This window comes from Echeneis naucrates, chromosome 2, assembly GCF_900963305.1.
Source record: "Echeneis naucrates chromosome 2, fEcheNa1.1, whole genome shotgun sequence".
Classification (NCBI taxonomy): Eukaryota; Metazoa; Chordata; class Actinopteri; order Carangiformes; family Echeneidae; genus Echeneis; species Echeneis naucrates.
Window position 1 is genome coordinate 8,076,310 of NC_042512.1, and position 27,179 is coordinate 8,103,488.

Here is a 27,179-nt window from a genome sequence, read left to right on the forward strand (position 1 = left end):
TTGAAATGCTTGTATGGTGCGACTGCTCTTGTTCTTTCTGCAGCTCAAAGCATCGAGGAGTTGAAACGCAGCATAACGACAAAAATAAACAGTCTGTATTTTTTGGGAATTTTTAGTTCTGTCTCTGGATCAACACCATGAACCACAAAATTATCATTGCAATCTCTGGACAAGAGAAGCAGTAATTTTGTGGTTGTTGCTGATCCACTGACCTCCTTGACCTCCTTAATTTTGTAACCTCTGCCATGAATCCATACAAAAAAACCACTTGCTGTGTTTAGTTCACTTGTTGCTGTATCTCCAAAGAGCTTAAGTCTTGTGGAGAATGTGGGCATCGATCCCACTACCTCTCACATGCTAAGTAATCCCTGTACCATTTGAGCTAATTCCCCTGCCATGGGGGCAAGCAGGCCGCTTTAACAACATCAACAGGTTTCAAAGCTATTTCGAAAGTTCAAAATAATTCAATTTTTCAATCACCTGTATTTTTCAGTAAAAACATTTTCCCTGACCGGGAACCGAACCCCGGCCGCGGCGGTGAGAGCGCCGAATCCTAGCCACTAGACCACCAGGGAAAGATGCTGCCTGGATGCGGCCTCGTATAGTTCCATCATCATCTCTAGGGTGTTGGAAATTACTGAAATTACTGCTCCATATTATCCTGCTTAGTCACTCAACCAAATTACTGACTAAACTCCTGCAGAAGAAGTTACATGAGGTTATCTCAAAAACCTTAAACTTCAATAAAGAGGCACTGCTGGGAAGTTGAATGCTGGCACGCTGTGTTGCGCTTTGTTGAGCTAAAGATACAAATAAAATTATCTAAATTAGCTTTATTTTCAAATGCTTGTGTGGTGCGACTGCTCTTGTTCTTTCTGTACCTCAAAATGTTTTACATCTGAATCACATGTAAACACAAAGGCTGCCCCACTGTCACCATTCAGAGCAGCTGTGAAGATTATTGATACAAATACATGCTAAGCCAGCAGCCTACCCATTGAGCTAACTCCGCTCTGCTAACATGCTAGCGTGCGCAGGGAGTGTCAAATGCCACTCATGTGCATGAATTCACATGCACACACACACACAACTTCATGTTGAGGAGTTTGGTCTCTGGTCATCTACTTCTTTTTTACATGTTCATTTTGGAATACATTTTCAGTGCCCAGTTTTATTTTCACTGCAGTTACTCATGTTAACCACTCTGAGACAGTTTTAACAGCTAAAGAGTTTAATCATCACATCACAGCAGTACATCCAGATTACATCTTTTGTTCACACTTAGTCAACACATTTTCTGCCATGCTGATGATACCCTTCCTGTCACTGACCATTTTGAAATCTTGAATTCAGAAATCCATCCCTAAGACTTCCCTCTCCTTAGTACAGCACAAGCTAACAGTTTCAGTAGAGATGAAAGGAAAGCAGCTTCTGTCAGAAGTGGGAAGTGTGGGAAATCAAAGGTCAACCAAAATACCTTTGTCCCAAAACTGACACACAAGTCAGAACCACTCACTGATGATCAGTTAGCATTATCAGGGCAGGCATAGGGGCACACCTTTAGTTCCACTTCCAGATCATGGAAGCAATAATGAGAAGTTTTTTCAGCTGTGTGCTTACCAACAGTGCAGAGAATAGATGATCTGACCCTGACGTGATTTAAACACACAACCTTCTGATCGGGAGTCAGACGCGCTACCATTGCACCACAGAGTCTTCACCACACCGCACCACACCACCACATGTCATGCCTAGCTTGCCTGCAATAATTCCACATGTTTCTGACCCCTGAAAGTTGCATCTAAATGTTTGGAGCAGAGGATGGCAGAAAGATGTCCTTGAAACGTCCTGGACACACAAACAATCAGCGTGTAGCATCCAACTCTCAGGTCCAGCTTCTTTGTATCTTGGTGTATAGTGATGGGATGGTTCTATATTCCCGCAGTGAGTTTGTGAGGTTGGATATGACCTTTCACATCTGCATGAACACATGCCACAGTTCTGCAGATCAGCTATGGTGGTACTGTGAGGAAGATTGTTTAATCAAATAAACACTTGGAACAAAGCAGGAGACATTTTACAGCAAGCCAACATCCTGTTTTCTACTTTTGGACTGAAATGGACAGGACAGTGATTTTTCATCGGAAATGTCTTGCGGGCTGATCCACACAGAGGAAGGCAGAGAGCATCCTACAATACTCGGACTGTCCACTTCATACCATCCTAGTGGATCAGAGAAACCACAGCGGTGGACTGTTCATCTATTTACCATGTAGGATGGAAAACATAATTTCTAACCTTTTAATTGTTTGTGTGTTTTTTTTTTTTTATATATTGTTCAAAATAAACTGAAATAAAATCAAATGGTGATGTGTGTCCATCTAAAATAATGGGAAATAGTGATGTGAAATGTGATGTGAAGAAATTGAATGGATCATCAGAAAAACACGTCCTGCTGCACCACAGAGTATGTGAGCGTTTACCAAAAGTGCAAACAGATGATCTGACCCTGACGTGAGTTGAACACGCAACCTTCTGATCTGGAGTTGCGCCACAGAGTCTCTCAGAAGCGCACAACTGTAGGAGTTGAAACGCAGCAAAACATATTAAATGACCAAAATAAAGATTTGAAGAAGGAAATACACATAACAGTCTGTGTTTTTTGTCAATTTTTTGGAGGATTTTTTGCAGTTCCTCATCAGAGACTGGCAGCTGGACACACATGTCAGGATGGCTCAGTGGTCTTTTGGAGCCCACTGAGAGACGTGCTGTGTTTAATCTACTTTCTCTTATCCAGCATACATCGACCAACAATGACTGCTAGTCATTGGTGAACCAACATGAAACTAGCTGAGGTTTAAATAGTGTAACTACAGCTGCTGGTCATTCAGTCTCTGTGGGGCAATGAGCCAGTGTGTTTGGCTGCTAACTGAAAGGATGGTGGACAGGAACCTGCAGAGAGATGCTGAGGTTGTGAGTTCAAGCCTCAGCTGGAGCATCTGGCAGTCTGTGGATTACTCCTGGAATGAACTTAATAAACTTTGCACCAGAGTGTAGCAGAAAAGAATTCTGTGAAGTGTGCACACTGTTAATGAAGCTCCAAAGACAGGTTTTTCTTAATCAATATCACACTAAATAAAGGCAATAAAGGTTAAATAAATAAAGGTTGCAGACCTTTTTTCCCGGCCGTTGCAGTTTAACTGTGTGTCTACAATTTTACTTGAGATTGTGTAGATCTCATGCCAATGGTGTCAAAATCCTCCAGCTACAGAGCTGTAACCCGTCTTCACCGCAGCTGTACATCTGTTACTCCAATCTCTCCAATCTGCCTTTCACTGTCTCACTGGGTGAAAAATGAGGTGTGCATCATTTTAATGCCATACAAGTCCTGGTGCTGATGGCTCATTGGGGTAGGAGTGTGATTCTTGCTTAGGGTGTGAGAGGTGCTGGGTTCAAATTTCAGATAAGTTCATCTGTGTCCTCACAGTGATCATGGCTGCTGATGTTTCTGCTGGTGGGTGTGTTGATCAGTATGTGGGGAGTGTTCATTAGCCAATCAATGACCAGTGTCGGCTGGAACATGTCACACGCTGTTATGACTCTTACCAAAGTTTGTCTTCTGTGAAAAGCTGCCGGTCACCAAATTTCCATCTGCTAAACACAGCACCAACCACTAAATTACTGTTCCTCTTATCCAGATACTGCAGGTAAAAGCTGTAATACAGGAAGTGATGGTTTTCATCAGTTTGCTTCAGTGATGATGCAGGATGACCTTCCTCAAAGGTTTGAAGTGATGTGTGAGTCTGAAGAGCTGCTGCCTTTGATACCTTTGATGGCTTCTTTGGTCACATTTGCTCCCTTTGTGTCTGACAGAGATCCTGAACCTTCACATTGCTGGATGTACTCCTGTGATGTGTGTTGGCCAATTCATTTCAAATGTTTCTAAATCTGTCAGGTCATTTCACATCTGTGTTCTTTGATCTTATGGTTAGCACTGTGGACTTTGAATCCAGTCATCTGAGTTCAAATCTCAGTGGAACCTCTGCCATCTGATTCAGTGTGATAGTGATTCAGAATAACACCCAAAATAGATGCTCACCGACCTCTGTGGTTAGGTAAAGGTCCAAAGAGGATGTAGATCAGTGGTAGATGTTCATCAAAACAAAAGGCCACTCAAAGCAGAACCGCTGCTCAGTCTAACATTCAGACAACAAATTGACAACAAACATGACGAGGTGGCCGACGACTCTCTCCTTCATTGCTGATAGATACATTAAAACATACTGTAAAGTATGAATCACAGCACTGCTGGGGTTTGAATGCGTAGGGTGCGAGAGGTCAACACTTGTGCTCCTCACAGTTGTGTGATGGTGTGAACAGTGTGAACATTTTCCAGCCCTCATGGTTCTTGGGGAATCCATACATGTGGAAACCCTTCTCGGATTGATTGGAGCATTCAAACGTTGCACAGGCAACCATGGTATGATACTGATCTACAAAATGTTAGTTGTTACCAATGAACCATGACACAACTGAACATCATCTGTTTTTTTTTGTTTTTTTTAATTTTGGTCTTTTAAAAGTGTGGGCGGTCAAAAGTCGACCAAAACAACTTTGTCTAGACAGGATGTCTATGTTTAGTTCACTTGTTGTGAACTTGTGGGATCTTCATCCTCTTTGGTATGATGTTTGTGTTTGTCAGTGTGTTTCGCTGTAGTCCTCCTGTGCATGTACTGTGATGTGACTCTGTCTGCCAGCTGGTATTTACATGGAATTATGGGGAGCCAATGACATCACAGTCACTTCAAAGGCAACTGAATCATTTCAAAGGCGATGGAATCTTGTCCCAGTAATGTCTTATAGAGCAGAAGACAGAGTTTTGTTTTTTAATTATGTATTATATTATCTTCTACCCACGTTCATTATTCTAATTGACCACTAGCGTGCAGTTACAGTCTATTGGTGTAACACATCATGGATTCTAGGTCTCCCACATGTTTGTCACCTCGTCATGTTTGTTGAAGATGTGGTCTGAGCACGGCCTGGTCTGAGCAGTGGTTCTGCCTTGAGTGGCCTTTTGTTTTGGTGAACGTCTACCACTGAGCTACAGCCGAACACGCTGACTGATTGCGCCACAGAGAAATGCAGAACTTTTCCTGTTGCAGCCTGCTATTCCAGCTAGAATTATCCTAAATATCTGCCTTTAAGGCCATCGTGAATGATTTCTAAATATCTTTGAAACCTGTTGATGGTGAACTCAGAGGTTGTTAAAGGAGCCTTTTTAAAGCGGCAAGCTAAGCTTGCATGTTAGCATGCCAGTACAGGGGAATTAGCCTGTGAGAAAGCTCAAAGCTGTGTCCAAAGGTTTGGAGGAGTGAATGGCAGAAAGATGTCTTTGAAGCCATTTGGACACACAACCAGTCAGCGTGCAGCATTCAACCTCACAATATTTCATGGTGTGGTTGAAAGAGGAGGCAGAATATTGGAAATGTAGGTCAAAACAAGCAGGTCATAAAAAGTCATTTGGGAAGAGTTATGGGGTACTTCGGGTGAGGTCAACTCTGACTGAGAGCGAAGCTCTGCTGGGGTTTGAATGCAGAATGTCCTGTTTACAAGACAGACACTTTAAGCAGCGAAGCATCAGTACTGCCAGTTTGTGTCTGTATCGTAGAGGAAGAAAACACAAAGGTCTGTCACAAAGGTTCTAATGACATCACAGAGATCAAAGACTCCTCCCACTTTTTCTCATGACCTCCACAGTAGAGTGCACTCTGTTAATGAAGCTCCAAAGACAATCATGGTCCTGCCAGATACCTTTGAGTTCTGCTGACAGAAGAAAGAACCAAACTGGGCCAGGAGCCAAATGTTTGTTGGATCAGGCATCCTGAAATGTCTCTCTAATAACTCCACGAGACTGTGTGACATCACTGGAGATCAAAGGCATTTCCTGCCTTTCATTGATGCCCCACGCGACACAGATGGATACGTCACACTCTCACGTTCAAACCCACGCGTGCAGAGATCAATGGATTAGCAGTGCATCGCCTTAACCACTCGGCCACCTCGTCATGAACCCAAAGGTACATGTGATGACAAAAAAACAGCCATTGGGAAGAAGCTGCAGCACCTGAACAGGGACTTGAACCCTGGATCCTCAGATTAAAAGTCTGATGCTGTGTGGTGCATGTTATTCACATGTTATATAGGTGAAGGTTATGCTCAATCCCTCTCACACTAAATCAGATGACAGAGGTTCCACTGAGAGCTGAACTCAGATCAGTGGATTCAAAGTACACAGTGCTAACCATTACACCATTTTAAGTCCTTAAAATATCATATCATATGCAATTACTGTGTGGCATCTTTTTACAAATGGGATTTTTTTCACAGATAGAAATTATTTCATTCAGTTCAAATTTGGGTGCCCCCTGCCAAACCTACATGTTTTCATACGCAAGCACGAACTCTGGTTGACTGTGATGTTTCTCATTTCAGCCCACCTGGTGTTGGTATCGTCTTTCACTGGCTTCTATAACTTTTGTTCACAGGGAGACAAACAAATGCCCGAATTAGCTGATTAGTTTTCATTGACAAGAAACAAACTGGCAGTGGTGGGGTTCAAAGCCACGCCTCCGAAGAGACTGGAGCCTTAATCCAGCGCCTTGGACCGCTCGGCCACACTACCCTGTTAACAGAAGCTAAAGAAGCCATTTTCCTGTTGCAGCCTGCTATAAGATAAAAATTAAGATAAAAATATATATAATCTTGCTGTGCATGTGCAAATGAAGAGTCATGATGGTCAGCCACATATGTTGGGGGTATTTTCAGATCCAAAATACATCCCTGTACATCAGAGTGGTGCTGCTACGGAGTGTTGCATCAGTGGCCACCATCACTTCAAATAACCCAAATGGGAAAGATCCTTATTGACAGCATTGTTGCGCTTTGCTACATCTGAACTAAAGATACAAATAAAATAATCTAAATTGGCTTTTATTTTGAAATGTTTGTGTGGTGCGACTGCTCTTGTTCTTTCTGCAGCTCAAAGCGTCAAGGAGTTGAAACGCAGCATAATGATAAAAATAAACAGTCTGTACTTTTTGGGAATTTTTGGGATCATTTTTTGCAGCTTTAGCAGCCCGGCTAGCTCAGTCGGTAGAGCATGAGACTCTTAATCACAGGGTCGTGGGTTCGAGCCCCACGTTGGGTGATAAGTAGTTTCTTTTTTTTAGACCCAAACTTACCCAGCAGAACACTGCCTGGTTATGAGCAGGTTAAAAAGTACTGAGACTTCCACCTGCAGTCTATCCAATGACCAGCAGGGGGCTCCACTGGTTGACAAAAACAGTCAGGATGGCTGGATGTTCAGGTCGCAGTCTCCTCTGGAGGCGTGGGTTTGAAAGGGTCATCTCTGCAGTTGTTCTCTGAAACCATCTGTATCTGTATCGTAGAAGAAGTAAAAACAAATGTGAAAGTAACACTCGGTAACATTTATGTTTGTATGTTGTTGTTGCAACATGGAAAGACTAACACAACCACCGACGAGGATGGGATTTGAACCCACGCGTATAGAGCACAACGGATTAGCAGTCCATCGCCTTAATCACTCGGCCTCCTCGTCTTTTAAGTTTGGGCAGTCAAAGGTTGACCTAAATACATTTGTCCCCAAATACTGAGCTATTTCAGCTGGATGTTCCCCTTAATGCTGGATGTTCTGTTCACCGTGAAGGCTTCAAATTCACATCTCTCAACAACATTGAAATGAACCTGTTTAAGTCAGGCGGTGAGAGCACCGAATCCTAGCCACTAGACCACCAGGGAAAGATGCTGCCTCGATGCGGCCTCGTATAGTTCCATCATCATCTCCACGGTGTTGGAAGTTACTGAAATTACTGCTCCATATTATCCTGCTTAGTCACTCAACCAAATTACTGACTAAACTCCTGCAGAAGAAGATACCCTTTCTGTCACTGACCATTTTGAAATCTTGAATTCAGAAATCCATCCCTAAGACTTCCCTCTCCTTTGTACAGCACACATTTACTTTGAGATGTTGCCAGTGTTGTGTTGCCTTTGTGCAAAATTACTGTAATAGGACAAATTTTCATTGTGTGCTGAAGATCCCTCACCCTAAGTATCCACTGAGTGGAGTTCCTGCTCATCACTTCCTATATTACAGCTTTTGCTTGCAGTTTCTGGACAAAGCAAAGCGGTTGTTGCGCATATGGAAATTTGGTGATTGACCACTTTTCATAGGAAACAAACTTTGGGAGGAGTCATGATGGGAGTTGAACCCAGGACCGCTCACACCCAAAGCAAGAATCAGACCCCTAGACCAACGAGCCTTTTACAACAGGATAATTTAGAATGTTTTACACTGCAGTCAGATGTTTTCTGAGGGGGACAACTTTTCAGTCATCAAAAATCTTGACCGGTGCATCTACTGGCACCGGATGTGCAATCAAAAGTAAAAACTAAACTATTGTGTCCAGCTACAGCTGCGTCAGGTTAAAAACCCGCTCTGATTTGAAATGCTCACCTTCGATGGAAGTTAAGTCCATAAAAATGGTTGTATTGGTGTCCAGACACTCCCTGATGGTCTAGTGGCTAGGATTCGGCACTCTCACTGCCGCGGCCCGGGTTAGATTAGTGCATGTCCACATAAAAAGGGCTGTTTACAGGGACCTTTCGATTTTCAGTCCAACATTCTCCCAACTGAGCCATTTCAGGTGGAAGAGTTTGTTTCACAGAACGTGTCAGGAGGGCTACGTCACAGGCTCCAGTGGCGCAATCGGTTAGTGCGGTACTTATATGACAGTAACCTGCAGAGTGATGCCGAGGTTGTGAGTTCGGGCCTCACCTGGTTTTGGAAGAAAGTTGGTATCTTGTTGAAAAAAAAATAAGATTCTGTCATGCCACCATGACATAAAAGACTCCTCCCACTTTTTCGCATGACCTCCACCATTGACTATTCATTCTGACTCTGCAACAATTTGATCTACAGAAAGAGGACATGACCTGACTGTGTGTCACATAAATGTATGAATCCAATCTGTTAAAGTGAAGCTGAAATGAATCCTTGTAACATTAATTGTTCAGCAGCATGACTTGTCATGATACTGAGGTTGTGTCCTGTTTGGGGGTCACCACAGAGGAGGAGCTAGTGAGGACAGGCAGCATTATCAGTGTCCTCATCTCATCCAAAAGGTTTCATCAGACAGATAATTGATTTAGCTGTCAGGCTCCAGTGTCATGGGAGACATCTGTAGACCGTAAGCCATTTAAAAAAAAAATCCAGTTTGATGATGATTGGAAATGTCTGTTTATTGTTTATCACTTGTTAGGATCCCTGTTAGCTGTCACTGAGGCAGCAGATACTCTTCCTGGAGTCCAAATGAAAATGCACATCTGCAGTCAAACAGGCTCACAAACCACTTTACCATCAACCTCAACTGTATACACATTACACTTCCATCACCAGATCCTCTGTATATAGATGAATGTTGCAGTGCTGCTGTGGCTTAGCTGGTCAAAGCACCTGTCTTGAAAGAGTCATGATGGTCAGCTACTGATGTTGGAATATTTTAAGATCCTCTGTACATTTCTGTGCGTCAGGGTGGTGCTGTGGCTTAGTTGGTCAAAGCGCCTGTCTAGTAAACAGGACATCCTGGGTTCAAATCCCAGCAGTGCCTATTTTAAGGTTGTTGAGATAAACTCATGTAACCTCTTCTGCAGGAGTTCCATTAAAACTCTCTGACCCATCAGGTAACTGCAGAGTCTTCATGTCTCCCTTTGGAACATCCTGACGTTTTGTGGAAGAGATTCATCCAAACCAGATACTATCGAACAAAAACAGCTGAGGACAGTGCTGTGGACTTGAGCCAGTAACAGGCTGAATGATTTCACAGCCAATGCTGTTAGCTGGTTAAAAATTTGTAAAAATAAGCCAAAAAAATGCTTTCACACAGGCCAGTTAGCTCAGCTGGTTAGAGCGTGGTGCTAATAATGCCAAGGTCATGGGTTCAATCCCCATACTGGCCACAAGCAGCATCTCAGAACTTGGTGTTGTTCTCTCCATATACTTCAATGCAGCCTATAGTCTTTTTCCAACCAGTGGAACTGCCCCCTGGTGGTCATTAGAAGTGCAGCTTAACTTATCAGATACAACAATAACACAAAGTTATAATGATCAGAACAAAGACTGCAGATTGATCATTTCCTTTGTAACAGTTTAGTGATTAGTTTCCAGCTGGCATTGTGCACCATGCAGGGGATGTAGCTCAGTGGTAGAGTGCATGCTTTGCATGTATGAGGCCCTGCGTTCAATCCCTGCCATCTTCAGCGTTGATAATGAAGCACAGGAAGTACTTATCTTGCGCAACACCCTGATCTCTCAACTATCCTCTCAGCTTGGAGCAATTTATCCTGTGTAGTCATCCTACCAAATTACCAAAGTGAACACAAGTGTACATGTGATGACAAAACAGCAGCCATTGAAGTCCACTTAAAAGCAAACTCCTAATGCTTCGGCCTCTTTTTTTAAACTCACGTCAAAACATCATAATGAAGTTACGTCAAGTACTAGTACTAGCTGAGCTGCAGCATATAAACTCGAATCCCATCTCTGTGGAATCTGCGTAGGAATGCCATTCCTTCCTTTCTTCAATCACCAGGACAGCAGGTATTATCAGTGATATGGGGGGTGGGGGATAAGGAAGTAGTTTGAAAGTCACAAATGTTACCTTAACTTGAGCACTAACTTGACTGTTAAATTCAGTAAGTGCTCATTGTTGGGGCAGCGCTGACTGACAAAAACAACGACATCTTCTTAGAATACAATACTGATCATTTCAATTATGAAACACAGACGACTTCCTTTTGTACAAGTGCTTCTCTTTGCGGTTGTCCTGGATGGTATTAAAACCAGTTTTGATAGATTTCTTCAGATCAGCTGAGTGAGTGAATTTGTCATCAACATTTCCCGAACTGAAGCACAGACTTGTGTTCTGAGAGCAGTAAGTGCTATTTGTTGGGATAGTGTTGGTGATTTCAGAAGTCAATGACAAGTTTTATCAGTTTTTAGGGTGTGGGGGTGAAGAACATCTGAATTAGTTAGCACATACTAAATTATCTTATTGGGTAGGCTGCTGGCTTAGCATGTATTTGTATCAATCAGCTTCTCAGCTGTTCTGAATGGTGACAGTTGTTACATCATCAGGCGATGTATCAAAGGCAGCAGCTCTTCAGACACACAGGTGACACACAACTGTGAGGAGCACAAGTGTTGACCCGTCGCACCCTACACATTCAAACCCCAGCAGTGCTGTGGTTCATACTTTACAGTATGTTTTCAGTCAGACCTGCTGATCTGCAGTGATGGGCTGTGTGTGCCCCCTGCCAAACACTGCATGTTTTCACATGGGGGTGGGGGGGTTGAAATTACAAAGGGAGAAAGAAAGAATCCCATCCTCGTCGGTGTTCAGCTGGCTTTAGTCTGTTGAGTTGTACCCTGCTGTTGAGCAGATTGAAATGCGGTCATTACCCTTTTTTAACAGGAGACAAACTTTGTTCAGAGTCATGATGGTCACTACACTACAGAAACTGCATGCACTCATTCATTTGAAGCGAACGTGAGAGTGTGACGTATCCATCTGTGTCGCGTGGGGGATCAATGAAAGAAAGGAAATGCCTTTGATCTCCAGTGACGTCACACAGTCTCGTTGTGGAGTTATTAGTTGTTGATTCTGCAAAAATGGTCCAGTGCAGTGAAATGGTCCATAGAAGTCTAATATCACCGAAACATGTTAACCAGACAGTGTTCAAGGATTTGAGGTTTAAAACAGTAAATTCTCATTATTAACTAAAGCTGTGTCTGTTATATCTATAACAAAAAAAGACCAATTCACTTGTGGAGCTGCTGGTAAAACAGGGACAGTCTGAGATTGCTTGGACATCCTGACTGCACAAAAGAGAGACATTTCAGGATGCCTGATCCAACAAACATTTGGCTCCTGGCCCAGTTTGGTTCTTTCTTCTGTCTGCAGAACTCAAAGTTATCTGGCAGAACCATGTTTGTCTTTGGAGCTTCATTAACAGAGTGCACTCTACTGTGGAGGTCATGAGAAAAAAGTGGGAGGAGCCTTTGATCTCTTTGATGTCATTCGAACCTTTGTGACAGACCTTTGTGTTTTCTTCCTCTACGATACAGACACAAACTGGCAGTACTGATGCTGAGCTGCTTAAAGTGTCTGTCTTGTAAACAGGACATCCTGCATTCAAACCCCAGCAGAGCTTCGCTCTCAGTCAGAGTTGACCTCACCCGAAGTACCCCATAACTCTTGCCAAATGACTTTTTATGACCTGCTTGTTTTGACCTACATTTCCAATATTCTGCCTCCTCTTTCAACCACACCATGAAATATTGTGAGGTTGAATGCTGCACGCTGACTGCTTGTGTGTCCAAATGGCTTCAAAGACATCTTTTTGCCATTAACTCCTCCAAACATTTGGACACAGCTTTGAGCTGTCTCACAGGTGACACAGGTGTGCTGTATTCAGGCTCCAGTCTCTTGGCGTGGGTTCAAATCCCACCACTGCCAGGTCATCTCTCTCTCTGCAATTATTTAATATAATAATATATATTATATTTAGAATATAATAATATACATTATATTATATGTATATATATCATATTCACTTTGGGTTTGTTTCGAGAACATGGGGGTGATGGCTGGGGAATTAGCTCAAAACGTAGAGTGCTCGCTTAGCATGTGAGAGGTAGTGGGATCAATGCCCACATTCTACACAATACTTTAGCTCTTTGTTGGAGATTACAGCAACAAGTGAACTAAACACAGCAGGTCCCTGAGTGGGCTTTGGAGGCTTTTGGTAAACAGGACATCCTGCATTCAAACCCCAGCAGTGCTTCACTCTCAGCTGTTACAGCTTTTACTTGCAATCTCTGGACAAGAGAAACAGTAATTTAGTGGTTGTTGCGCAGACGGAAATTTGGTGATTGACCGCTTTGCACAGGACAAAAACTTTGTTAAGAGTCATGATGGTCAGCAACTGATATTGGCGAAATAACATAAGGGCTCGTCCAGGATTTGAACCCAGGACCTCTCGCACCCTAAGAATTCAAACCCCAGCAGTGCTGTGGTTCATACTTTACAGTAGGTTTTCAGTCAGACCTGCTGATCTGCAGTGATGGGCTGTGTGTGTTTATGGGGGGTGTAGCTCAGTGAAGAACTGACTGATTCTGACAATAAGACCATGGCCCAGTGACCACGTGGCCTAATGGACAAGGCGTCTGACTTCGGATCAGAAGACTGAGGGTTCGAGTCCCTTCGTGGTTGGAAAATTATGTATTACAGGTTATACCATACTTAATGGTTCTGGTGAAACCAAAAAAGGGGCAGTGCAACTGCCGTAACATTCAACGTGTAGTGGCAGTGATCAGCAAGTTGATCAATGTAGAATGTAGTTTGTTATTTGCATCACTGCCTCAGCAGAGGTGGGTTTTGGGCCCAGCACTCTTCCACTGCTCCACTGCTGCTTCACACTCCTCCAGACCTGATGGTCTAGTGGCTAGGATTCGGTGCTCTCACCGCCGCGGCCCGGTTTCGATTCCCGGTCAGAGAAAATCTTTTTAACAGATATTGATAACGGTATCGGGGAAAAATTTCATATTGGTGCATCAGTATCAGTAAATCAGTAGTTTGAAGGTTTGAAGTCTTCTGTGTGACAGGCAGAGATACTGTCCACTAGACAGAAACATCATGTGGTGTGTGACTTCACTTCCTTTGTGGAAAAACAAACAGAGAATGAAGTTCTCTAATGTTTTGGCCTCTTTTTTTAACTCACGTCAAAACTTCACAATGAAGTTACGGTCTAGTACATAATTTGATTAAAATAACAAGTGTCCTGAAAACCACAGTCTTCAGATTTAGCTCCAGGTGGTTCTGACCACACCAGACAACCGGTCTGTCCACCTGCTGTCTGTAGGCAGACTCATCACTGCGCTGGATGAGGCCGATGAAAAAAAACGGTCTCCTTCGAGCCGGATTTGAATCAGCGACCTAAGGATTTCAATGATGAACCACTACAGTCCTCCGCTCTACCAACTGAGATATTGAAGGGCCCTACATGAGTGAGTGAAGACCAAGTGAAGCTGCTGCTGGCTATCATGAGGTATTTAGAAGTAAAATGTCCCCTTAAAACAGCAATTTTTAAATAGTACAAATTTTGCATGGTGATCCACACAGAGGAAGGCAGAGAGCATCCTAAAATACTCTGACCGTCCACTTCATACCATCCTAGTGGATCAGAGATCAATAATCAGCCATTGTTGGTTTTTCTGCTGCTCTTATTTCATTTCTTGTGGTTGTTTAAAAGGAAACTTGTTTCTGAAAAAAAACAGAAAGCTTGTACTCGGGTGATTTGTGTTTGATAGATTAACATCTGACTGTATCCTCATCTAACTTCCTCTACAGAAGTTCCATTCAAAGGACACAACAGTCTCTCTGACCAATCAATTAACAGTCTTCATGTCTCCCTTTGGAACAGCCTGACGTTTTTTGGCAGAGGTGCAACACCTGCACGGTTCCATGGTGTAATGGTTAGCACTCTGGACTCTGAATCCAGCAATCTGAGTTCAAGTCTCGGTGGAACCTGAGTCTTACCAATAAAACACTGACAGTCCTGTAAAAATGTTGTTAATGCCAGCTTTGATAGGACAGTGTCAGCTCTGTGTTATTGATACAGTTAAAAAGCTTTGTGAGCTCTTGACCTGTTTCGTGGCTTCGTTGGTCACATTTGCTCCCTTTGTGTCTGACAGAGATCCTGAACCTTCCCATTGCTGGATGTACTCCTGTGATGTGTGTTGGCCAATTCATTTCAAATGTTTCTAAATCTGTCAGAAGGTCATTTCCCATCTGTGTTCTTTGATCTTATGGTTAGCACTGTGGACTTTGAATCCAGTCATCTGAGTTCAAATCTCAGTGGAACCTCTGCCATCTGATTCAGTGTGATAGTGATTAAGAATAACAACCAAAACAGATGCTCACCGACCTCTGTGGTGAGGTAAAGGTCCAAAGAGGATGTAGATCAGTGGTAGATGTTCATCACTCAAAGCAGAACCGCTGCTTAGTCTAAAAAAACAAAACTGTGTATTCTGCTCTATAAGACATTACTGGGACAAAATTCCATCGCCTTTGAAATGATTCAGTTGCCTTTGAAGTGACTGTGATGTCATTGGCTCCCCATAATTCCATGTAAATACCAGCTGGCAGACAGAGTCACATCACTGTACATGCACAGCAGAACTACAGCGAAGCACACTGACAAACACAAACATCATGCCAAAGAGGATGAAGATCGCACATGGAGGCCAAAATAACGGCAACACAGCAGAAGAAGGCCTGCTGAGGGAAAATGAAAGGATAAAAAAACAAGTGAACTAGTTGTTGTGGCTGTGTTGAGCAGATGGAAATTTGGTGATTGACCTTTTCGTAGAACATTGTTTATTATTTGTGTAGCGCCCTCTAGACGGCCTGTCTATGTTTATGAGGTACGCTTCCCAAGTTCTTACAGTTTAGAAATCTCTTTCTTTAAGGTTAACTAATACCAAATGAGAAGTATACTGTAATTTAATATTGGCCAACTAATATCTATTTATACTATGATACAAACCACTTTCATCTACTCATCGAATGTATTTACACTAATTTTTAATGATTTTACTCAAAACTATAGATAAATGAAATAATTAAATTTTCTTCACCACCTGTAAGTACCCTTTTAACACTTTGTAAACAACAATAATATGTCAAACACAAATAACCAGAAGAAAGGTCAATTTTAAAGATTTACTGATGTAAATATAAACACAAATGCTCGCTCAACAATGAAAATACACACAAAATAAACACTCCAATTCAAAACCTTTCTGTACCTTTAACTTATCAATTTCTAAATATTCAAATAACACCTTATTTTGAGTGCACTCATTAATAAGAAATTAATAACACACCTAAAGCCGGCAGTTATAACTAACTGAAAAAAAGGATATTAACGATGCAGGCCCGAAGCGATGCTCGTGTGCGTTGTAGCCAGGAACACAATGGCTGTTTCACGCTAAAGCGCTGAAATAAAACAGCCAAGAGACTCACTGCAGTGATGGCGTCCTCGTCCCGTATGCAGTACCAGCGGGTTGCTGATGCATGGGCGGATGGTGACTATTCTTCCTGTCTGGATCAGCGTGTTGCTGCCAAGACGGCTGCAGATGACTCCCACACTCCCGGTAGAACGTCACCGCTGACTGTCTTAACAGGTCCGGCACACAGCAGGCTAACTTCTCCCGTAGTCGAGTAGCTGGTCTAGCTGCACGTGAATGAAGTAGCTAAGCTAATGCGAGCAGCATTAGCGGTTAGCGGTGCTCCTCATGGAATACTCTCTGCCAAAGTATTCGTCCTTCCACTGGAACGCGGTGTTGCGCTGAATATCAGTCACTACGAGATTCACTGTCCGCTTATCTCCTGATATTCTTACAAACAATGTCCGTGTTCTGCATATTTGCTCACTCTGCCACATTGAACGCCAGCAGTCCTCGCTTCTCCTCCTCGAGTCTCCCGCTCTTCCTCTCGCAACCGTCAAGTTTTTTTTTTTTTTTTTTTTTTCACACACAACAATACATACACTTCCTGTTTCGCCAGCTCTTAACCAATTAATTACCAGAATTACAATTTTCACGATCTGTACTTCTTTCTTAACCCGGTGGCTTTTCAAAATAAAACAAAATATGTTAAAGTGCACATTTGTATCTTTTAAGCTTTTTCATGAAATATTATTCTTAATACTTTTAACCACAATTTATCAAACATGAACATATTTAAACTATTTATTGACCCTTTTTTTTAACAGGGTTACACCCTCCCCCCTTTAAACGTCTGATGTCCTCATCAGATTACAAAACTTAACTTAAGTTTATACACAAAGTATCAAGGATGAATTTATGTAGACCCAGCTTAGTGCTTACCAATTTTTATAGTAACCCCTCTATGTACAATAGTAATGGGTTGATCTTTAGCCTTTCCTGGCTCATCATAAGTAAGTCTTACAACTGGTTTCAATGATCTTTTTGGCCTACTTGGCTTTGGTGTCACATGTACATTAGAACAGCTCGAGGGTAGTTCTTCTTGTTCTTCTTCACTGGAGAGTGGTCCTGACTCAGAGTCGGTTTCTTGAGGAACATCTCGAACATGCTCTACAGGGGTGTGGTCTCTCTCTGAGTGACTTTCTTCTGAAGGACTGAGGACTTCCAACTGCTCTGATCCTCCAGCACTATATCTTTCTCTCCTTCGGATGAGATTTCCCATTAACTCCCTGTAAGGTTTGGTCGGCCATTCACACTCCAGATCCGAAGAATCACTCAAGGTATTACTTTCTCTTTGTACAGTGTGATTTGTGGAGTTTCTTTGGTGTCGGATGGGAACACGACTTCGAGTCACAGGTCTCCTTGGAACATTCTCCATTTCCTCTTGCACTGGTATCCTCACTCTATCTCCTATAGGAAGGAGATTATCTCTGTGCAATGTTTTGGCCTTCCCTTTGACATTTAGTGGCTTTACTCTGTAAACAGGCAAGTTTGGCAACTTGTCCACTACAAGATAAGGGACATTGTACCAGCGATTTTCCAGTTTGTGTTTTCCCTTCAATCCAAGGTTTTTCAGCAATACTCTGTCGCCAGGTTCTAGTTTGTGGAACCTAAGTCTCTTGTCGTATGCCTTTTTATTTTGCTGGTGTCTCTTGTTAGAGACCTCTGTGGCCAAGTTATAGGCTGTCTGCAAATCTTCTTTCAGTTTGGCAACATATGCAGAATGTGGTTGTTCAGCTTTGCCATCTGGGCATGTCCCAAAGCATACATCCAGTGGGAGTCGGGCCTCCCGGCCAAACATCAGCATATATGGAGAGTATCCCGTGGCATCACACTTGGTGCTATTGTATGCATGCACCAGGTGCACAACATGCTGACTCCATTGCCGCTTCTTCTCTTGGTTGAGTGTGGCCAACATGGACAACAGAGTTCTGTTGAAACGTTCAGGTTGGGGATCACCCTGGGGGTGGTAAGGGGTGGTCCTTGACTTCTGTATTCCCAGTATCTTTAGCAGCTCTTTAATGAGTCGAGACTCAAAGTCTCTGCCTTGATCAGAGTGAATACGAGATGGCAAGCCATAATGTACAAAGTACTTTTCCACTAAGACTTTCGCCACGGTGAGAGCTTTTTGATTGAGAGTGGGGAAAGCTTGGGCGTATCTCGTAAAATGGTCAGTTATGACAAGCACATTACTCACTCCTCTTGAATCTGGTTCCATAGACAGGAAGTCAATACAGACGAGGTCCATTGGTCCAGAGCTCACTATCTGATGTAACGGTGCAGCTCTTTGACACGGAGTCTTCCTGAGCACACACTCTCCGCAGTTTTTCACATATTGCTCTACATCAACTGACATCTTTGGCCAGAAGAATCGGCTCCTGATCATGTCAGTGACTCTGTCCACTCCTAAATGACCAAGGTCATCGTGCATGGCTTTGAGTACTACTGCTTTGAACTTGGCAGGTAGCACTAGCTGCTGTGTCTTTTTTCCTGTGTGGCATGTGCTCACTCGATGTAGTAACCCGTCAGTCATGACTAGCTTACTCATCTCTCTTTTCATAGGGAGTAACTCTGGATTTTCTTTCCACTTGCCACACTTTATAGCTTGTATGGTGGGTGCTATCAAGCTGTCTTGGGTTTGGGCTGCCATCAAGTCTTGCTTGGACATTTGTTCCAGCGAGGTAAGCTGAAGACGTGTGGGGTAAGCATACACATCAGGAATGCAGTCAGGTGGAGCTCCAAGCTGTTCAGCATACTTGGGGAAGTCTGCCGATGGGCCCAGAACACCGACTCGCTGGCAGATTGACTTGACTCCAGCCTGCGAGATGCTCTGCCATTCCGTCTCCTCATCTCTTGCCTCTATGCGTGACAACAGATCAGCATCAATGTTATTTCTACCTGGCCTGTAGATAATGTCAAAATCGTACACTGACAAGTCCGACAGCCATCGATGTCCTGTGGCGTTGAGCTTTGCTGTTGTCAGGACATAAGTTAGAGGGTTGTTATCTGTACGCACAGTAAAGTGGGCTCCGTAGAGATAGTCATGAAATTTCTCCACAACTGCCCATTTCAGCGACAGAAACTCTAACTGATGGATGGCGTAGTTTTTCTCTGACGAGCTCAGTTTTCTGCTTGCGAACGCCACTGGTCGCAACCCTTCTGGATATGCCTGATAAAGCACAGCTCCCAGCCCTGTAAGGCTAGCATCGACATGCAGTGTGTAGGGCTTGTCAGGGTCTGCAAAGGCGAGCACAGGGGCATTTGTCAAACACTGTTTGATTTTCTCAAAGGCTTCAGTGCATGACTCGTCCCACCTGTCTCCAAACGGTTCCTTCTCATCCAAATAAACATCTCTTTTCCCTTTTACTGGCTTTTTGCTACGCTGAGGGGGACCATAACCTTTAGTCAGGTCAGTCAAAGAGCGGACGATGGAGGAGTAGTTGTGGATAAATCGTCTATAATAACCACAAAAACCCAAAAAGGATCGTAGGGTCTTGAGATTGTAAGGTTGAGGCCAAGTGGTCACAGCTTCGATTTTTGCAGGGTCAGCAGCAACACCCTCAGCAGTCACAATATGACCCACATACTTGACCTTTGTTTGGCAAAACTGACATTTGTCAAGTGAAATCTTGAGGCCTACCTCTCTGAGTCTGTCCAGAACCTTTAATAGTCTCTCTTCATGTTCTGCCAGAGTCTTTCCAAATATGATCAGATCATCCAGATAGACTATTACTTGGAGCATGTTCATGTCTCCAACTGCTCTCTCCATGAGGCGCTGGAAGGTTGCAGGAGCTCCAGTTATACCTTGAGGCATCCTCTCGAACTGGTAGAACCCGAGAGGGCAGATAAAGGCAGTCTTTTCTTTATCCTCTTCTTTCATGGTTATTTGATAGTAACCACTTCTTAAGTCAATCACTGAGAACCATTTACTACCCGACAGGCAGTCAAGAGCCTCATCGATGCGTGGGGTAGTGTATTGGTCTGGGACAGTGCGGCTGTTGAGTGTGCGGTAGTCAATGCACATCCTTACATCCCCATTCTTTTTCCTCACAACCACTATGGGCGATGCATATGGACTTCTGGACTCTTTGATGATGCCTGATGCTAGTAACTTTTGGATATGACGCCTCACGTCGTCGATATCCGCTGGGGCGATGCGTCTGGAGCGTTCACGAAAGGGTCGTGAATCAGATAAGCGGATCGTGTGTTCCACTTCTTTGGCGAGTCCCACATCCAGTTCATGGAGGGAGAATACATCGGCTCTTTCAGACAGTTTTTGTCTGAGACTTGCTTTCCATGGTTCAGGGACAGGTGACTCACCAAAGTTGATCATGCTGACATCAAAAGCATCCTCTGTCTCTTGCTTCTGTTTCGGCACTGTGGTAACCACATCAGCTACACACAGGTGACCCAGGACAGCACCGGCAGGAATGGTCACTTCTTTCTGCGATTCATTATGAACCACAACTGTCAGCCGGTTAATGTCCACAGCCTTACTAGGTATTGCCATAGGTTGGAGCATGACGCCTGATGGGAGAGTAGCTGTACTGGAGGCCTCTACTATCAAGATGTCATCTGGCAGGGACTTTCTAAGCACCAGTTTGCAGACTACTTTACTGCTGCTACCTGCAGGTAGGACAAGTGAGCTTCGACCCTCCAACTTTACACAACCTATTTCATCATCCTCTTCATTTAACAAGTCTATGGCTTTATCTTTCACGGTTTCTGGGGAAGTGTTCTGTATGCCAAAGGTGTGAGCTACAGTACCTTGAACTCTATCGTCACGCAGCTGGGCTAGCCGCTTGGATAGGTTAGCCTTGGTATTGGTCCCGAGAATTACAGGTGTCTGATCAGGACCAGGTGGATCGGGGCAAATGAGAGCCAGGGCTGACAGGGCTGTTGGGGTACCCGCTACCTTTTTGGGAAACTCTAGTTCCACTGCTACGTAACCAAGGTAAGGGTAATCAGAGTCACTTAAACCCCAAATGTTAAGATCACTTACGGGGCGAATAGGAGTATCAGCAAGATGTCTCCTGTACCAGGATTCAAAGATGATGCTAACTCTTGAGCCACTGTCGAGTAATGCATCACACAAATGTCCATTAACTTTCAGGGGCTCCAAAGATGGTGGCCCTATTAGACCCTCTGGTATACCTGTTGGGGCAAGCTGATCTACTACACTTCTCCTCACAGTACAGTCAGTTGTGGGTGAGGGGGCATCAGTAGTAGGTTGAGAGGTATGGGTCTTTGCTTTTTTAAGAGCTTGAATGAGTCTTTGGATCACTTTGCTTTGGTTCTCAGGGTTTCTGCACTTCCCTGCCATGTGTCCATTTTCACCACAGCGATAGCAGAAACGCTCTTCTGTCTCAGCCCCTTGTCTGTTTTGGGTGTTTACAGTCATCACTGTGGGAGAAGGTGTAGATGGTTGAGGTAATCTGGAGTTCACCTTTTGTTGTAACTGTTTCAGTTGTTTCCTCAGAGCTATCACTTCTGGATCAGCATTAGTCTCTGGGGCATTTCTCACTTTAGTCGGAAATTTCTCATTTTGTGTCTCTTTGTCCTGTGTAGAGAGCGCAGCAAACATTGATTTCACTTCTTTAATTTCAGCTCTCAAAGTCTGTATCTCTGAGTGTTTGTTTTCTTCTTGATGCTTGGCATGAACTGTATACACTGAATGGTTCAGCTTTGCTCGAGAAGATTCATATTCTTCCTCTGTACGAATTTCTTTCAGGAGCTCGAGGAAAGTTGGTGGATTAGCCCTTCTTTCCCTCAGTCGCAGTTGAATTAACATCAGATCGGCATTAACTGCACCCCTCAGAAGCTGTTCAAGCCGTGCACCATCCATGGCTAGGGGAGTGAGACCACCTCGTTGTACCACTTTGGACAGGCAACGTTCTAATCTCCTGAGGAAATCAGATAGCTTCTCACCTGGTTGCTGCTGCTGCATTCTGAATGTGAAATACAAATCGTCTCCAGATTCTGCTAATCCAAAGGCGTTTTCCAGAGCCTCCAAGCACTTGTCAGGGGCAATGTCCGGATTGGAGAGACGCACTGCTTTTATCACTTCCAGAGCTGGTCCCTTTAAACTCTCCATTATCTTTCTCCTCTTATCTTTTGCAGAGCCCTCACTCTCTTCAACCATCAGGTAAGCTTGCTCTAACCAGTGGTCGAATTGTTCCTCTCCTGCTGGTATAGGCACAATACCGGAAAAGATCCGCAGGCGGCGGTATCCTCCACTTTCTGCTGAGGGCTTGACAGTTTTATCAAACAGGTCACCCACAGCACGAAGGATGGCTTCTGTAGATGAAGGTATGTGCGGGGTCAACAAGGCTTGCACATCCTCTGTAGACTTTCCTTCTGCTTGTAGAAGAGCATACAGTTTATGGTTAAAATCCAAATCAGGGTCTGAGCTCTGAGTTGTCGTGAATATTTTCCATGCAGTCTGTCCATCTGAGCTCAAAACTTCACTTGGGACGTCTGCATCAGTCAATTCCTCTTTGCACTCGCAAAGCACCAGCACTTCATTTGTAGTTTCGTTTAACATTCTTCCTCTCACTCGTACCCGTCCCAGGCACTTAACAGTTTCCAATGTCTCTACTATGTGAGCTGTTTCTGTTTTCTCAGGAACGATGGTCAGTAAGGCATGGCTCTCCTCCAGGTTTTCACCCCGACACCAGTTCTTCAGCTTGTTCCTGTACATTGTGACACTTAAGCTGCTATTAGTTAGATATCACTATATATTGTTTTGGGGTTTTTTTTTTTTTTAGTTAAATAGTTCACACACTATGAAATTTACAGTCACTAATCACCAATTTCAGCATTAATTAACCCACAATCCCAGCGGTGCCTCCATTTATGTAGCGCCCTCTAGACGGCCTGTCTATGTTTATGAGGTACGCTTCCCAAGTTCTTACAGTTTAGAAATCTCTTTCTTTAAGGTTAACTAATACCAAATGAGAAGTATACTGTAATTTAATATTGGCCAACTAATATCTATTTATACTATGATACAAACCACTTTCATCTACTCATCGAATGTATTTACACTAATTTTTAATGATTTTACTCAAAACTATAGATAAATGAAATAATTAAATTTTCTTCACCACCTGTAAGTACCCTTTTAACACTTTGTAAACAACAATAATATGTCAAACACAAATAACCAGAAGAAAGGTCAATTTTAAAGATTTACTGATGTAAATATAAACACAAATGCTCGCTCAACAATGAAAATACACACAAAATAAACACTCCAATTCAAAACCTTTCTGTACCTTTAACTTATCAATTTCTAAATATTCAAATAACACCTTATTTTGAGTGCACTCATTAATAAGAAATTAATAACACACCTAAAGCCGGCAGTTATAACTAACTGAAAAAAAGGATATTAACGATGCAGGCCCGAAGCGATGCTCGTGTGCGTTGTAGCCAGGAACACAATGGCTGTTTCACGCTAAAGCGCTGAAATAAAACAGCCAAGAGACTCACTGCAGTGATGGCGTCCTCGTCCCGTATGCAGTACCAGCGGGTTGCTGATGCATGGGCGGATGGTGACTATTCTTCCTGTCTGGATCAGCGTGTTGCTGCCAAGACGGCTGCAGATGACTCCCACACTCCCGGTAGAACGTCACCGCTGACTGTCTTAACAGGTCCGGCACACAGCAGGCTAACTTCTCCCGTAGTCGAGTAGCTGGTCTAGCTGCACGTGAATGAAGTAGCTAAGCTAATGCGAGCAGCATTAGCGGTTAGCGGTGCTCCTCATGGAATACTCTCTGCCAAAGTATTCGTCCTTCCACTGGAACGCGGTGTTGCGCTGAATATCAGTCACTACGAGATTCACTGTCCGCTTATCTCCTGATATTCTTACAAACAATGTCCGTGTTCTGCATATTTGCTCACTCTGCCACATTGAACGCCAGCAGTCCTCGCTTCTCCTCCTCGAGTCTCCCGCTCTTCCTCTCGCAACTGTCAGTTTTTTTTTTTTTTTTTTCACACACAACAATACATACACTTCCTGTTTCGCCAGCTCTTAACCAATTAATTACCAGAATTACAATTTTCACGATCTATACTTCTTTCTTAACCCGGTGGCTTTTCAAAATAAAACAAAATATGTTAAAGTGCACATTTGTATCTTTTAAGCTTTTTCATGAAATATTATTCTTAATACTTTTAACCACAATTTATCAAACATGAACATATTTAAACTATTTATTGACCCTTTTTTTTAACAGGGTTACATAAGTAAATTACAACAAATGTAAAATAAAAAATAAAAAAAGAAAGGGGGGGGCGGAGCTGAGGTCACTGAGGGAGGCGATGGATAAGACCACCAATACTTATCACCATTAGTGCAGCACATCAAACAAGGCGGAATCCACACGTGCCCCTGGTGACCACACCCACCCACACACACACACACACACACACACACACACACACACACACACACACACACACACACACACAGAGGGTCGTGTGACTTCCAGTAACCGCAGCAGCTGAAAGTAAAAGTGTTCAGAGTTCAGCCTCCATTTTGAAGCTGTCGGAGCAGAAGCAGGGAAACTGAAGGCTGAGGCCGGTGAGTGTTAACATTATTATTATTTCACTGTCAGTTTGTCCCTGTGGACTGTGGAGGGACGAAGACTCACAGTGGACTTCTGTAACACTGAGACACTGAGACATGGAGGTCAGAGTTCACTTTGACGAACAGAGAAAAACTCCAGCTGAGCTGAGAACAGACCGTATTAACAGTCAGGGCTCTCAAGTTTTGAAGTGAGTTCAGAGTGAAATTGAGCTCTGACAAATGACGCATAAATTCATACAAATAAAGATATTTATAGAATTCAGCATTTTAGTGCAGGTGTGTTTATGTCTTTTTTTGAGGCCGTCAGCACGGGGGTCAGTGGCTCCCATTTCTCAGAGTGTGTCTTCTTCTGTAGCATATGTGCGGAATATCAAAATCTCACCCGGATACAGCAGTGCAATTTTTTTGATTGGCTGTTCGGTAGATACACTCTCTTTGATTGGCTGACAGCGGGTTTGTGATAACTGAGTGTGTTAACCCTGAGATAAGGGGAAACTGAGTTATCGGTTCCTGAAACAGGGGTAGTATTTAAACTCTGAGACAATCACCATGGTAACTGACTCTGTGAACGTCACCTGCTCGCTGGCAGGTTTTCTTTAAGAAAACCCTGAGTTTCTACCTGTCTCCTCCCACACAAAGACAGCTGTTGGACATTCCCAATCCGATTGATATCGAAGGCCAAGTAATTTGAAATGCTTTACGTGGCGAGAGATTAGATGTCTTGGTGTTCCCAGAGGAGCAGCTGTCATTTATCTCAGTAACATTCTCCGGCCGTACATCACTGACCTCACACACCGTGTAATTTTATGCATGGCGCTAAGTTGTTTTTTCTTGTTTGTTTGTTTTTTTTTCAAACGGTAGTTTTCTTGACAACATCAGTGATGCAGAGCACTTTGGAAAGGCAGCAGCGTGTAGAGCTGTGAGAAAGGTAACTATTGCACTGAAACGGCTGTTCCCAATGATAGGAGTGTTACCGGGACACAAACCTGTAAGAAACAAAGAGGAATTCAACAGGATTACATGTGACTGATTTAGAAATCATAAATTCTATTATTTCAAATGATATTCTGCTGCTCTCATCATCATCATCATCATCATATTCATCCTCCTGTGATGCAGGAAAAGATTCTGTTCCATCTGAGGTCAGATCTGAGTCTGGAATTTAAATGTTAATCTCGTTTTTTAAATTAGTACATTTTATTTTGTTCGTGTACACATCATCACATTATAAATGACTTCAATAAAAATATATAAACATTGCATGATGTGTTAATCTACTAAGTGGGTATTAAATGAGATGACATTAAAAAACAACATTTTATTAGGGGTTTAAAATACTAAATTAATTACTGAATTACTGAATTAATATTTACTTTGTTTAATAGCTTAAGTAAATTTAAAAGATAAAATTAAAAATCAAAGTGAGAGGCCAGGAAAATATGCCTTACCTTTTTTGAATGATGTTTAGATGTTTCATTTTTAACTGCTTCCAAGTACGCTTCTTTCCTGATGGACTGCGCCTAAATGAAAATCTGATTTTGTTCCCAATTATATTTATAACTAAGCTATGATCTCTTACGTTTAAAATCAATCAAAGAGTCCATAAAACTAACATAAAACTAACGTGTTGACTCAGGTAGCACTCAGGTAGCACATTTACATATTTTTCTGCTGAGTTGAGGACATTAGAGGTGTTGTTCTTTTGGCACTGATTTGGTTTCTAACACAGGTTAGAACAGTTTTCATGTCATGAAGGTTTTTTAAAATTGAACTCTGAAATTATGAGGATGTAACTTTTCCTCAGATCAAACAGACACCAGGACTGATGAGGGAGAACAAGCAGCTTCTTCTCTTCACATGAAGCTGGAACGTATCAGAAAGTTGATTTCCTTGAACTGCTGTGCAACGTTATAGCTGAGGCATGACACAACAAACATGTCAGAAGTGGTCTAATACTTTGGACGAACTTGGCTGAGTGAATTGAACTCTGACTGTTAATGGTCCACTCTGAGTATTTCCAGATACAGTGAAGCCATTGAAGGTTTAAAGCAGCACTCCTTGTTTTTATTGTTGGGAATCATTTAAGGCAAAACAGAAATCTTTAAATCTTTAAGTTGTTAGAATAGGGTGATATGAATTAAATCAGCTCCTCAACACATCCCACAGTCAGATACCAACATCTAGTGGACAGAGAGAAGAAGCACCATCAGAGCTGAGATGTATTTCTCTGAAACTTTCAGATTACTGACAGATCAGACTGATTTCTATGTGAAGTTGTGGAGGCACACGATTTAAATAATGTGTCAAAGAAACTAATGTTTGAGGCACATCCTGAACATCAGATGAGAGAACCACCTCCTCTGGTCTGGGGTTTTTCTGACAGGTCAGACTGGTTTAGTTGTAACTGTTGTTTGTTTTTTGTTTGTTTTTTTT

At 42.9% G+C, this 27,179-nt stretch overlaps 6 non-coding genes across 6 annotated transcripts; 5 read left to right on the forward strand and 1 right to left on the reverse strand.

The window, feature by feature from the left end:
• Positions 1 to 1,644: 1,644 nt before the first annotated feature.
• On the reverse strand, positions 1,645 to 1,716 carry trnag-ccc (transfer RNA glycine (anticodon CCC)). The gene has a single exon. It is a non-coding gene; the product is annotated as a tRNA-Gly (tRNA).
• A 5,421-nt stretch (positions 1,717 to 7,137) lies between these two features.
• Positions 7,138 to 7,210, forward strand: trnak-cuu (transfer RNA lysine (anticodon CUU)). Its single transcript has one exon. It is a non-coding gene; the product is annotated as a tRNA-Lys (tRNA).
• Positions 7,211 to 9,618: 2,408 nt separating this feature from the next.
• Positions 9,619 to 9,692, forward strand: trnat-agu (transfer RNA threonine (anticodon AGU)). The gene has a single exon. It is a non-coding gene; the product is annotated as a tRNA-Thr (tRNA).
• A 275-nt stretch (positions 9,693 to 9,967) lies between these two features.
• trnai-aau (transfer RNA isoleucine (anticodon AAU)) lies at positions 9,968 to 10,041 on the forward strand. The gene has a single exon. It is a non-coding gene; the product is annotated as a tRNA-Ile (tRNA).
• Positions 10,042 to 13,282: 3,241 nt separating this feature from the next.
• On the forward strand, positions 13,283 to 13,355 carry trnar-ucg (transfer RNA arginine (anticodon UCG)). The gene has a single exon. It is a non-coding gene; the product is annotated as a tRNA-Arg (tRNA).
• A 1,245-nt stretch (positions 13,356 to 14,600) lies between these two features.
• Positions 14,601 to 14,672, forward strand: trnaq-cug (transfer RNA glutamine (anticodon CUG)). The gene has a single exon. It is a non-coding gene; the product is annotated as a tRNA-Gln (tRNA).
• Positions 14,673 to 27,179: the final 12,507 nt, after the last annotated feature.